The following is a 12,558-nucleotide window of genomic DNA, read 5'->3' as shown; positions in this document are numbered from 1 at the left end:
TATTTTAATTCCAGCATGTGACTCATCCAAACCAGCTTTCCGCATTACATATTCAGCATAGAAGTATATAAATAAGGAGACAATATGCAACTTTATTGCACTCCTTTGCAAATTGTAAACCAGTCGGTTATTCCGTACTCAGTTGGTTTTTGGTCTGCAGATAGATTCCTCAAAAGGAAAATGGCAAATGAGATGGTATCCTATCCCATGTCAGACTATTATGTCTGGCATTAGGCTTTCCCTGCAGAGGTCCAATGTTGGACATATTCCAACATTGGAAAAATGGCTGCTTCTAAATGATGCTGTTGTTGGATAAAATCCGGCACAGCGCCAATACCTCTTAGATCAGTGTGGTCATACATTGGGTGACTTGGCGGCCAATCAACCATCCGATCCGATTATTATTACAGATCAGATAAAAATTAGTGCCACCAAGAGATTGCCTGATTGACAATGAGACCAATTTTGGGCTGAAATTGGTTGCATGTATGGATTGGACATGCTGCATTATCAAGTGCGTGGCGGTAACGGAGTGTGATAGTGGGATGAGCGACAGACGCAACGGAACCCCTGGTGCTGTCCCCTCCCCCCGTGTCCCTTGCCTGCATACTTTACCGGTTGGTGCCCGCTGTTGACTCACATGCGGCCACGTTACTCTGGCAACCATGTGGGGCACATGTATGGGAGGAGGAGGAGGACAGAGCCAGTGGTGGACACCGACCGGTAAATTATGCAGGCACTGGACATCCGGGGAAGGGGGGGGGGGGGGCAGCAAAGCGACCGATGCTGCCTCCCAAGGCAGATTCCTGAGAGGTTTCATGCTGAAATTAATCGGGAATCAGCCTGCGGTGTATGGGGCAGGCAACAGATCTCTCTCCGGTCAGAGAGAGATCTGTCTCTTGATCGATCTGCCCATGAATCGTTTGGTGGATGGGCACCTTAAGTCCTACACGCTGGCTCCGCCCACCGCTGCTGTGCCACGTACTGTAAATATTACGTGGGCGCGTTTCGGCTAATCACTAGGGGTACCGTTGCCGGATCTAGCCCGCTACGAACTAGAGATGCTCAGAAATTCCCATTTAGTTGTTTATTGTACCCGGCTGCTTTCTCTTGAAGTCGGCATTCACGGACCTTTGTTGCTGATTTTAGCTGTTTGCGTTGCATTGCCTTGCTGTAAACACAGCTCACATTTCATCCGCTTTCAGCGGTTTTTTTTTTCTCCCTCTGTCAATTGGAATGCATTGTAAAGGCTTCCCAAATGTAATCACGTACATGGTAAACATGTTGTACGCTCATTATAAACTTAGCATTAATAAAAGAAATCAATTTTCCTCCCGAAGTCTTGCTTTCCCGGCCGCAGTTCAGTCTGATGCCTCCGCTCTGTTGTGCTGCAAATACACAGGGATCGAACTGATAAAGCTACATGCGCTTTCAACATTTTCCTCTGCTGAAATGATTGCTTGTGCTCTTTTTGGGCGATAAATCTGCTATAAGTAGAGGTGACTTTCAGATGGTCGTTACTGATCCATCGTGATCACTTTAAGTACTCCTGTACCGAGAGGGGGTTTGATTAAATTGGACCTGAACTCTTTCACAGGACTGAAGAAATACTTACAGAAATGCACCCTGTATGTATTTAGAGAGTTTAGCCTGTTTAATTCCCCCTCATTTGTGTCTAATCACAAATTGTAATCTGATCTCCCCGTGTCACATGACTGCCACGGCAGAGATGGCAGATAAGGCCATTTGAAAGCACAGGAGGTTAACAATATTTCTCCTTCCATGAATCACGAAGAAGAAACAGGGCAGATTTATTTTAGGATTTGTATCATCTGTAACAAAGAAATGTTTTTTTGTTTAAAGGTTATTATGCTGCTGCATAGGTTTAGAGCAGAGAGGATGTTCTGAGTTCAAGTCCGCTTTAATATAGGTGCAATTGTTTGAATGATGCTGTGACATACTGTATGTTACAGCACCATCCTCACAGTTCAGTGCCCCTAGAACTGGCTAGAACTTTGTATATGGGCGGGGAGGAAATGGCAGGTATCCTCCCCAATCACGCCCCCTTGCACCGCCGACATTTTAAGACTTGCACAAAAAAAAAAAGCACCACCACACAAATCACCTACTCCTGGACCTCTTCGTTGTCTTCTCTGCCTTGTCATCTCTCTCTTTGTGCTGCCTTGTCTTCTCGTATTAGCTGGCATCTCCACTGCTATGGCTCTGACCCGGAGGTACTTTCAGGTTACTTCCGGGACAGCACCTTAGCGGTTAAGATGCTGGCAGACTGGCAGATACGAGAGAAGCGGCGGTGAAACAGGAGAGCTGACAGGACGGAGGAGGCAGCGAACGGATCCAGGAGTCGGTGAGTTGTGCTTTTTTTCTTTCTTTCTTTTTTTTTTTTTTTTTGCAGGTCCAGAAACATCAGTACAGGAGTATTTTAACAACTAAGCTCTATTGCAGTCCCCGCAGTGGGGTGCCTCCTGCTTCTCCTTCTCTCCCAGTACTTTAGAACAGTGTGCCAAGCAGGATGTCTGTACAGCAGTTGTTCCAAGCCTGTTACCTGAAATGATCATGGATGATTGTTTCATGCAGCAGTGAATGTGTATGTACCCTAATTCACATGAGCAGCTGGCTGTGTTTTGGTTTGGGGGTGGCGCTGTATTAGCAGTGTTCTCCCCAGGCTCCCATAGCTGGGTGCTCCAACCAGCTAGATTTTGTAAGCACCCGGCTCTCATCACTCACCACCTTCTCTGCTGTAAGCAGAGTTGTGCAGAAAAGCACCGACCCTGCATTCTCTCATCTCGCCCCACCCGGCTACTTTTTCATGCCACCTGGCTGAAAAAAATTCTGGGTAGAATGCTGTATTAGCATTAGTTTGATGGGACCCAGTGTAAAACCTCATAGACCAAGGGCTGCTCCCTGCTCGTGGCAGTTTTGTCATGTCCACTAATTTGCAAGTACTGTATATACTCGAGTATAAGCCTAATTTTTCAGCATAAAAATGTGCTGAAAAGTTACCCCCCTCGGCTTATATGCGAGTCAGTAGAGAAAAACATGGTGGAGCAGATTTTGTTACTGGCAGAGGTAAGGATTGTGCACTAGTGATCCTCCTCTTACCAGCTTGCTCCCTGCTGTGTCCATGGCACCCATCCCCTGCAAAATGGTGTGCAGAGTGTGCTGCACAGGACTACCTGTGTCCCCCAGCTTGTGGAGCGGAGTGTGCAAGCAACGTGTCAGTAGTGCAATGATCAGGGATTTTCCCTGTGTGGCAATCCCCGAGGAGGATCCCGACGTCGGCTGGCGATTTTCTTCCTCTGGTGAGATTGCTGTCTGTCGTCATGACGACAGACTGCGATCTCACTACAGGGTTACAGCGCCACCCGAAGGACGGAGGGAAAACTGCAGCGCTGGATCCCAGAGAGGTGAGTCAGTGCTGGGCTGCTGCAGATTTCCCTAGCAGCATGATTCTTTTCCCAGTTTTAGGGTCTAAAAGCATGCAAAAAAATTGCACCGCTTTTAGACCCTAAAATCCTGGAAAGAATCATACCGGTTAAAAACATTTCTTTGAATCTCACCTTTTCAGACAAGAATGCCATCCAACGTAGGCCATTCCTTTCAGACTCATTCCTTTCCTTACAGAACCTGAGTGAGAGTTGGTTCACACTATGAGCGATTGCTCTCAGTTTGCCGATTGCTTGTGATCCGCAAAGCACTAAAGCATTGTCACCCTATGAGGGTGTTCTCACTGCAGCATTTGGATTTTTTTAAAAAAAATCAAAAACATGCTCCCTGAACCATTTTTACAGCTATTTTTCTTAAAGGAATGTGCAAAAAAGCACATTCCTTTAAAAATCGCTCTGAAAAGCGCTTTACAAAATTGCAGTAGATTATTAGCAATTGCGATTGCTTTTTTGTTGTGTGAACTAGGCCTAAGGAACATATTGCTTCTGGAAAAAGCCAGTTTACTCATTCTGTTACCTGTTGCTCCCTCTCTAATCCTTTTGATCGTTAGCTCACAAGGGCAGGGTTATGTCTCTTTCGTGACATTTATTTTATGAAATTCGGTATTATGTACCATGGTGGCGCTATATAAATCAATAATAATCAATAATAATAATTACTGCGCCAGGAAATCAACTTTAGTATAGTATAGTGGCTTCGGTAGCCCCTCGATGAAGCCCCTAGAGGAAGTTGTGTGCGTAACACTGCAGGAGAGGGGAGATCGGTGTAAGATGATGTATGCAGCTCACCATCTCCGGAGACCCTCCTAGTGGACAGAAGGGAGACCCTAGGAAACAGGCCATGACGCATAGCGAATACGTGAGAGTGCTGCACAATGAGGCACTTCCCAGGCACACAATGAGAGGCACAGGGCGAGTGGGCAGAGAGAGGGCTACATCTGTGGGTGAGGATGCAGACAGCGCATCGGGGTTCTATAGAGAAATCTGCATAAAGGAGGGATCATCGCCGGCATGCTGGACTCCTCTCGCTCTGATAATCCCTTTTACTCATTGTTTTATTAGTTGTCCATCTGCCTGTCTCCTATGACCGCTTTCTCTCTCGCCACCCCCTCTTCTCCCTCTCGCTGCCTCCCTCCTCTCCCCATTGATGCTGTTAGCTGTTGTGCGAATGGAATATTGAAAGCTTCTATCTGTATTCCAAACACGAATGAATGGAATGAGAGAGAGGCAGAGAGAGAGAGAGAGGGAGAGAGATTGAGGAGGATTGGATGAGATCTACAGCAGACGTGAGAGATGGATGAGAGCAGAAACATTGAGGACTGTGTAATATTGGAAGTTGCAGAGTTCACAGGTTGATGTAGTGTGTTGTACACTAAATGATAGCACCTGGCTGTCCCTCTTCAGCACCCCAATCACTGTCTTCCTTTACGTCTGACAGCTAAATAAGCATGCTGATTAACTACCCAGACTGGTTATATGGCTCTTAAAGCAGACCTGTCACTAAAATCACACTTCACATGATTGAGCTGGCAACTGCCTCTGTATCACATTATTATTACAGTAAAGACCTGTTATCCGTCATAGGTAGGAATTGCCTGTTGCTGATATGTGTTCTTGCTGGTTCCTGGAGAAGTCAAGCAACCGGGCCTAAAGTTAACACTAACCTCTCCCCACATATGAATGAAATGCGGAGCAGTGCGCAGCATATACTACTTACAAAAGCTCTGGGTGTCTCCTTTACTTCCTGCAGCTCCCAGCTGCGCTGCTGCATCCTCAGCATGGCTCCGATGTGTGCATGTGACTTGATATGTGGGTCAGGTGACTGCGTACATCAAAAAAGGGCGACGGGAAAAAAGGGCGCGTGGTGTAAACGATAAGCAGTATTATCGTTTATAAAAATATTGTGTAGAATTTCGTTTACAAATAGTGTTTTAAGAATTTATAAATCATTAAATAATGTGTATGAGATCGGCAATTCTTAAAACGTTAATCTTCCCTGTTTCTAAACTGAAACTTAAAATTTACGTTTGTTAAAAACCCTCCCTGTACCTATCCCTAACCCCTAGACCCCCTGGTGGTGCCTAAACCTAAGACCCCCCTGGTGGTGCCTAAACCTAAGACCCCCCTGGTGGTGCCTAAACCTAAGACCCCCCTGGTGGTGCCTAAACCTAAGACCCCCCTGGTGGTGCCTAAACCTAAGACCCCCCTGGTGGTGCCTAAACCTAAGACCCCCCCTGGTGTGCCTAAACCTAAGACCCCCCCTGGTGGTGCCTAAACCTAAGACCCCCCGGTGGTGCCTAAACCTAAGACCCCCCTGGTGGTGCCTAAACCTAAGACCCCCCCTGGTGGTGCCTAAACCTAAGACCCCCTATGGATAATAATGTTTTACAAACATTAACCTATTTTGGTTCCTGGACGTAGAAACTACGTCCAGGAACCATGCGCGCTCCCGCGGCCGATCGCGCGCGTGCACGCGCACTCCTGGACTTGGATTCGGTAGCCAGGGAATCAATGTATCGGGCTATGGTGCCCGATCACTGATTCCTCTCCCCCGCTGAAAAAGCGACAGCTTCTCTCGGAAGCTGTGCTTTTTCTGGCTGTTCCCTCCCCGATGCGTCACTCTAAGCGTGTGTTACACTTAGAGTGATGTCATGTAAACAAACTCATGGCCGCCATCTTGTGGCCAAAAAGTAATACTACAACTGAAAGTAAAAATAAATTAAAATGAACACACATTTACATTATAAATCTATTGTTTACCTCCCACCCTCCCAAAACTACCCAAATAAAATGTTTACTATAAAAAAAAAACCATTACAATAAAAAAAAAAAAAAACATGTAAATATTTACCTAAGGGTCTAAACTTTTTAAATATCAATGTAAAGATGAAATATTTCTATATTTTTTTTATTTTAAACTTGTTAATAGTGATAGATGCAAAATGGAAAAAATGCACCTTTATTTCTAAATAAAATATTGTCGCCATACATTGTGATAGGGATATAATTTTAACGGTGTAATAACCGGGACATATGGGCAAATACAATACGTGAGTTTTAATTATGGAGGCATGTATTATTTTAAAACTATAATGGCTGAAAACTGAGAAATAATGAATTTTTCCATTTTTTTCTTATTCTTCCTGTTAAAATGCATTTACAGTAAAGTGGCTCTTAGTAAAATGTAGCCCCCAAAGAAAGCCTAATTGGTGGCGGAAAAAACAAGATATAGATCAGTTCATTGTGATAAGCAGTGATAAAGTTATAGGCTAATGAATGGGAGGTGAACATTTCTCACGTGAAAACCACGGAACCTGAATGGGTTAATAAATAAAAAATTTAAATAAAAAAATGTAAATTTTTTGGGGGGGATAATAATGTTTTAGAAATGTTTTAGAAATAGTGATTTAGTACCTTTATAAACGTTATTCGTCATGGGCTCATTTTGTAAAATTAAATCATCACAAGCACAGTTCTAAAACCTTAAAAATCTCCGGGCGCCGTTTGTAAAACGTTAATAATCTCCGGCGCCTTTTTTTCCCTGTTCGGCGCCCATTAAACGATATTTATAATGGGAGTGAATGGGGCGCCCTTTTTGTCCACTTTACTCACGCGCCCAAATCTCCTGCTTCCCAGGTGACCTGTCAGGAGCCATGTGAGGGTGTAGCAAAGCAGCAGGCAGCTGCAGCAGTGAAGAAGACTGGCGCCTGAAGCCAGGGGCGTAGCAATAGCCAAAGCAGTCATAGCAGCTGCTATGGGGCCCTGGAGCAGAGGGGGCCCAAGTGGCACATCATTGTGTTTACTATTACCTTTCTTGCTTTCCTCCATGCTCTGACTTTATCTCAGTTCCCATGGACTATATGCAGTGTAGATTGCATTAGAATGTAAATTGCTCAGTTAACTTTTATCTATGGGATAGGAGCAGGCAGCATTACTCAAAAGTGCCTACATCTGCTGGTCATATGAATGTTTTGCTATGGGGCCCCATAATCTCTAGCTACGCCACTGCCTGAAGCTCTAGTAAGTAGCTTCCGCTGCGCACTGCTCTGCAAACTTAGATAGGAACGGCCCTGTTTCAGACCCCCCCCTCCCCCCCCCCCCCCAGGTTGCTTGAGACTACAGGATACTTGAGTTCCAGATATCCTTGACTTTACTGTATTATTATTTTATGTTTATGTAGTGCTGACATTTTCAGCAATGCTTTACAGCAGGGCTTTTCAACCTGTGGTACGCGTACCACCAGTGGTACTTTGCTGTTGGCCAGGTGGTACACACCAGGTTTGTCTGCCACTTGTCATCATCCCATCTTGCCCCTGCAAAGTTAAGCTCCCCTCGTTCGCTCCCCGCTGTTCTGCCCTGCAGCATACTTCAGACCTCAGATCAGTGGTAAAGAGACAGCCAGGCAATCTGTGCACAGTGACCGTGACAGTCGGGTTACTGCTGATCTGAGGTCTGAAATATTCTGCAGGGCAGCACAGCGAGGACCTCGGGGGCTAAAGAGGCTTCCACCTTCCTCCACAGTAAAGGGGATCCAGCAAAAGACGCCCAAAGATCTGCTTGTCAGCATACCCGCATACGCCGTAGCAGCTCTCCGCTTTGATTTTGGTGGTAACAGCCGAGCCTGATCGGGTCCGCTCTACTGCGCAGGCCCATGGGTGGTACTTCTAAATTTTCAGGTGATAAAAGTGGTACAATTAGTGAAAAGATTGAAAAGCCCTGCTTTACAGTATACCATGGATCATATTAAAGAGAAGCTGTCAGCCATACTATCTCAGAAAAAACAAACACATATATATAGAAGGAGATAAATACTTGCTCTACTTACATATGTATTGCACTGTCCACGTTTTGATTTTAGTGAATTTTCTGCATTAAAGGACTTACGAGGCCAAGATTTTAGAAAAAAAATAAAAAAAGTTAGCTACCTGCGTCAGCTTGTCAGGCACGGAGGACGCCGTCCGCGCCCTCCGTGCCGTTCCACCGGGTCCCCGCCGCTCAGTAGCCCCCCGAACGGTCCTCGACCGCGTGGCCCGGGTCGGGCTCTCCAGCCTGTACAAAGATGGCGGCTGGAGCTGGCCGCGGCTGCGCAGTACGCATACCCGCGAGTGCGGCTACGCAGCTCTAAGGCCAACCCCCGATCCACGCTACTGTTACGTGTATCGGGGGGTTGGCCTCAGAGCTGCGCAGCCGCTCTCGCGGCTATGCGTACTGCGCAGCCGCGGCCAGCTCCGGCCGCCATCTTTGTACAGGCTGGAGAGCCCGAGCCGCGCGGTCAGGGACCGTTCGGGGGGGGCTACTGAGCGGCGGGGACCCGGCGGAACGGCAAGGAGGGCGCGGGCGGCGTCCTCCGTGCCTGACAAGCTGACGCAGGTAGCTAACTTTTTTTATTTTTTTTTTCTAAAATCTTGGCCTCGTAAGTCCTTTTAAAAAAAGAGAAAATCCTTCTTAGCGTTTCCCATTTTAACTGTGGCTATTTTGAGGCCAATCTTGATGCAATTTCCTCCCTTACTATTTTCTGCCTGATTAGCCTGCCCTTCATTATAGAAAGTGCATTGTCTCAGCATGAGACATATTGGCCAATCAGAGAGGAACAGAGATGTGGGAGGGGAAAACAGGAGGGAAAGAGACTTTAGCCAATCAGGCTGCATTAGTTAAGTCTGAGGGGAAGTAGAGAAGCAAAAAAAGGACAACCCAGCATGCCCTGCAACTTCCTTTTTGTGTACCAAATTTTGTGTGTACCAAATAAGAGTCAGGTAAACTGGGGAATTATCATTTATCAACAAGAAAAGTAATAGTAATTTTAACTTTTGGATTTCCTGGTTAGCATCCTTATTACTTGTTTACCAGATAAAAATAAAGAATTGATTTTTGATTTTTTTTTTGCCCGACAGTTACACTTTAACCACTTAAGGACCAGGGCATTTTTCACTGATCTGTGCTGCGTGGGCTCTCCAGCCCGCAGCACAGATCAGGTTTGAGGCAGGGCGATCAGACTTCCCTGCCCCCCTTTTTTCCCCACTAGGGGGATGTCCTGTTGGGGGGGGTCTGATCGCCGTCTGTGTGGCCGAGTGGGGGGGGGGGGGGCGGCAGGGTCGTTTCAGGGCATTTTGGTGCCCCAGGCAAGACACTTTTTTAACTCCCCCCCCCCCCCCCCGCCCATTTCCCATCTTGGGAATGACCATGGCCTATAAATGTATTACTTTTGCTGACTCCGATAACAAACTGATAGATTATATAGGTTTTATGCAGAAATTATATTAATTCTCAAATAAAAGATTTTACCAGATCAGACCTGAATCCACAAACACTTTCTAAAATTGTTATGAGAGTGGGCCACTTCATAAAAATACACTAGTTACATACTGCCTGGGTCTTTACGTATCCAAATATTGTCCTGGAGATCCAGAAGAGCTGCAACAATCAATGCAGATCAAATTCTGAAACAATTACAACTTAATTAGCACATTAATGACACCTGCCATGTCATTGGCTTCCTTTGTTAAGCTAATCAGCATGCCCATTTAGGTAGTAAAATGACTATTCTTACCTTTCTTAATGGAATTACCAGTTGTCTATAAAGCAGCGTACACACGCCGGGCGGATCGCTCAGAAACAGCCGTATCAGTCTGACGACAGAGCGTACACACGCCGGACTGTCGCTGGCACGCCCACCCAGCGGGAGGCAACGACGGACCCGTCGTTGCCTAAAGTCCGGCGTGTGTACGGACCTTAAGCATTCCATAAAGCACAGTGTGCTAAAATCTGTGTTGCCCCCTCTTGAGGGTGTTATCCCAGTTATACCTGTCTGGTTTGATTATATCCAAAAACAGCCTTGCCTTGCCTTTGGATCCAAGTGCTGCACAGACCCATCATTAGCCTGTAAGATCGCTAGGCCATACTGTTGCCACGAAGCGAGGAGGGTAAATGGATGGCACACTTTGCAGGATGGAGCGGGAGCAGTAATACAGAGAACAATGCACTTGGCAAGATAATTCAGCACTCCAGATCTCTTGGCGATGCATCAGGGAGGGCCGGGGGCTGCCACAAACATGCTAGACTCTCAGAAGCGGTGGCCCTGGCCCCTGACTCACCCGCCTCGGCCAAGAACCATCTAATTTTTGTACTAGGCTGTAGATACTGCAGACTCAATAAAGAGAGACAGTTTTTAGGTATCTTATAGATGGGTGAGATACAGAGGAGCAGGAATTGGCATAATAGGAGCAATAAGCACAATTATGAAATACAGCCAGTGTATGGGCAAGGTTTGTGATTTAAAATATCAGTGTTTGACAAATGGAAATCTGTACAGAGAATAATAAAGCTGCCCACAGATTTGGCAGTCGTGTCCATACACAAACGCTCCAGAGTAGTGAATACCTAAACACAAACGCTCAGCTGCATGCTCCTGTTTATATCTAGGGCCAAGGCAGAGCCTTGAAAGGCGATTGCGCCTGAATCTCAGTCACGGTACCCAGGCCCATGTTTGTCTGCTGCCTCCTCCTCGAGTTCTAGATCCCCGATAGACACGGCCAGCACCACCAGTAAGTGCCTTGCCTGGAGCACCAAAATGGCCTGAAAACAGTCCTGGCTTTGCCATATCAGTGAAGTCCACCTTCAGAAGAGATGGTGATCTTAAAGGATACCGGAGGTGACATGTGATGTGATGAGATAGACTTGTGTGTACAGTGTGCCTAGCACACTAATAACTATGCTGTGTTGCTTTTTTCTTTCTCTGCATGAAAGGTTTAAAAAACAGGTATGCAAGTGACAGTATCTGTCAGGACTGGGTCAGACTACTGCATAACCCTCACTGATAAGGAAATACAGCCATAAAGCACTTACCTAGCAGAAAATGGCTTCTGAGAACAGAAAAGATATAAAGGGGGTCAATAGTTTATAGATTTAAGCTCTGGCATACTTCAATGAATGTGTCACTGAGCAGAAACAATTAAACAGCAAAAATGTAAAAAGTAAATTTAAATATAAAATAAATCTGTGGGATATCTAAAAAAAGTCATTTCTAGTAGAAGGAGGATAGATGCAATTGTTTATCACATCAGTTAATTTTCACCTTGGGTGTCCTTTAAAGTGGATCCGAGGTGAACTTTTACTCATTGCATAATTGTGTTCCTTTCCTATTGGTTATAGGGCATTCCTCAAGCCAAATACTTTTTTGTTTTAATACTCTAATGCCCTATAAACTAAATAAACCACGCCCACAGGTTTTCAGAGAGCCTTGGCAGTAGCAAGGGCTCTTGGGAGCTCAGTCTGGGCAGGAGGAGGAGAAGGTGTTACTAGCCATTGATATCAGAGGCAGAGGGGAGGAGGGGGGACTGGCCCAAAACCTGTCGGTTCTGTCAGATTTTAAAGGATACCTGAAGTGACATGTGACATGATAAGATAGACATGTGTATGTACAGTGCCTAGGACACAAATAACTGTTGTGTTCCTTTTTTTCTTTCTTTGCCTGAAAGAGTTAAATATCAGGTATGTAAGTGGCTGACTAAGTCCTGACTCAGACAGGAAGTGACTACAGTGTGAAAAAAAAAAGGAACACAGCATAGTTATTTGTGTGCTAGGCACTGTACATACCCATGTCTATCTCATCATGTCACATGTCACTTCGGGTATCCTTTAACTGCTTACTTTTTCCGCGATAGTGGTCCTTTAACTTAAGGGGTAAGGAGAAAAGGAGCAAATTAGAAAAAAAAAAAACATCTACATCTTCTTTAAAACTAATTTATTTCACATCAGCTAATCAAGGAGCGTGTACACGGATGAAAGGAAAGTTCTGCCACTCAGAGCATGCAGAGAATTAGTGAATCATCCTTGCCTGGAGTTGGCTTTCACGCCGATCTCTTTAACGATCATTAAAATGCATTTGAACAACCAGCATTTGGCTTTATGATATCCCCGGTCGTTTCTTGGTGACTTTGATTCTATCAGATACAAGCGACGTGTCACACTGAGGAAGGCTTCTTTTCCAGCTGCAAGAGAAGTGGAGTTTCAGCTAATACGCTTTGTTGTCTCCTCGCCCCGCAGTGAGTGATCCTCCAGTGTACAGGCAGACTTCACTAGTGTCTCTCTAAGCCCA

General features: G+C 45.6%; 1 protein-coding gene across 4 annotated transcripts in view; it reads left to right on the top strand.

Moving 5' to 3' along the window:
* GRIK5 (glutamate ionotropic receptor kainate type subunit 5) overlaps positions 1–12,558 on the top strand; it is a 793,047-nt gene that overhangs the window by 31,206 nt on the left and 749,283 nt on the right. The window lies entirely within an intron of this gene.

Source organism: Hyperolius riggenbachi, chromosome 6 (genome assembly GCF_040937935.1).
Source record: "Hyperolius riggenbachi isolate aHypRig1 chromosome 6, aHypRig1.pri, whole genome shotgun sequence".
Taxonomy (NCBI): domain Eukaryota; kingdom Metazoa; phylum Chordata; class Amphibia; order Anura; family Hyperoliidae; genus Hyperolius; species Hyperolius riggenbachi.
This window is presented reverse-complemented; position numbering and strand designations above follow the sequence as displayed.